At 39.9% G+C, this 1,500-nt stretch overlaps 1 protein-coding gene across 1 annotated transcript in view; it reads left to right on the top strand.

Annotated features, from left to right (window-relative positions):
• Nucleotides 1-137: 137 nt before the first annotated feature.
• Nucleotides 138-1,500, top strand: part of LOC101858439 (protein kinase C-binding protein NELL2) — a gene marked incomplete in the record, with an annotated part of 253,988 nt that continues 252,625 nt past the window's right edge. Inside the window, 1 exon segment of the mRNA XM_013087329.2 lies at nt 138-644.

The raw sequence follows: 1,500 nt of genomic DNA, 5'->3' as shown, positions 1-1,500 counted from the left end.
AGAGACGTTCAGAAAGAAAGAGAGCAGACACCGTCCCAGCACGACCAACCCCCTCCTCCTCTTCCTCCACCATCGTCCGCCTCGCTCGCGAATGGCGCCCTGGCTCGTCACAGATCTCTCTCTCTCTCCCCTCTCTCGCTCGCTCGCTCGCCACAGGAGCTGCTACGGACCCGCGCGCACACCGGCTGGGAGACACAATATCCATTCTTTCCCATTTCATTTTCCTCAGTTTTTATTCCGGCAAGCGATAGCCAGCTCTAGATCTAGACGTGCGTGGAAACATTTCCAAATTACCTATGAAAAAACCCCCAACAAAAATAATTTCTGAACTAAAACAAGAAAATTGAATTCGAAATTATTTAAAGAAAAAAAATAAAATTAAGACAGCATATCACATCCGACTTAAAGTGACGTTTTGGAAGCTGAAAGCAGTGCGGGATATAAACTGTAGAGACAGACAGACAGACTGACAGCAGGAAAGGAAAAGTGAATCCACGGTTTGTTTGATCTTTGCTAGTTAGTTAGGAAGGAGCGGGACACGTGCTTCGGACTGTGATTTTCCTCTGATCTGATGGATTTTTGGCGTTTGTGCGCGCGTGTGTGTGTGGGAATTCTTTGACTCTTTGTGAAGAAGTTTGTCACTGGTAACGTATTTCATAACAATAATTATGTGCCTTTTACTTTTCTTAGTTGCTACTTTTTGTGTCGTTGAGAATTGAGAATACTTTTTTTTATTCCATCTATCATTTCGCGTTTTTCGCGCCGCGGTTTTTTTTAGCACAAGTTCCTATGGGCCATATTAGATCTAGATATTCTAGATCTAGATCTAGAAATAAAAAAATTAAAATTTTTTTAAAACAAACAAACAAACAAAAACCACTGTCGAATTAAGCGCGTATCAAAAACGACAAAATTGATTAATTATGCGATTAAAAAATGAAAACGACTTAATTAACGTATTTATTTCACTTTTTTTCATTAATAGTGTGACTGGATCGGGGGAAAAAATATCAATTAATTATATTAAAAAACTGCTGTAAGATAGATATCTACATAGCGCTGAAATCTATATATCTTGATCTACCTGCAACAACACTTTTCCAATTCCCTTGAGGTTGTCTTCATTTCGTAAATGTTACGTGGCAGTTCATCAGACCATGATTCTTGCCAGCGAAAAAGAGTCTCGATCAAGATTTAGATTTTAGATCTATACACAGAGTTGAAAAAGTTGCGTTAGAAGGCCAACATCTGGGGTATAATATCTAGAAACATGTCGTTCCAAAATCATGAGGAAACAGTATCCTATCGGCTTATGTAATACAAAACATGTGGAGGCGACACACGTTTGCTTGTCTTATCAATCTCAAATAGTCACGCAATCTCAATCTGTCTGTCTATCTCTCCGTCTGTCTGTCTGTTTGTCTGTCGGTCTGTCTGTCTGTCGGTCTGTCTGTCTGTCTATTTCTCTCTCTCTCTCTCTCTCTCTCTCTCTCTCTCTCT

The sequence above is a fragment of the Aplysia californica genome, unplaced genomic scaffold (genome assembly GCF_000002075.1).
Source record: "Aplysia californica isolate F4 #8 unplaced genomic scaffold, AplCal3.0 scaffold00574, whole genome shotgun sequence".
NCBI lineage: Eukaryota > Metazoa > Mollusca > Gastropoda > Aplysiida > Aplysiidae > Aplysia > Aplysia californica.
This window is presented reverse-complemented; position numbering and strand designations above follow the sequence as displayed.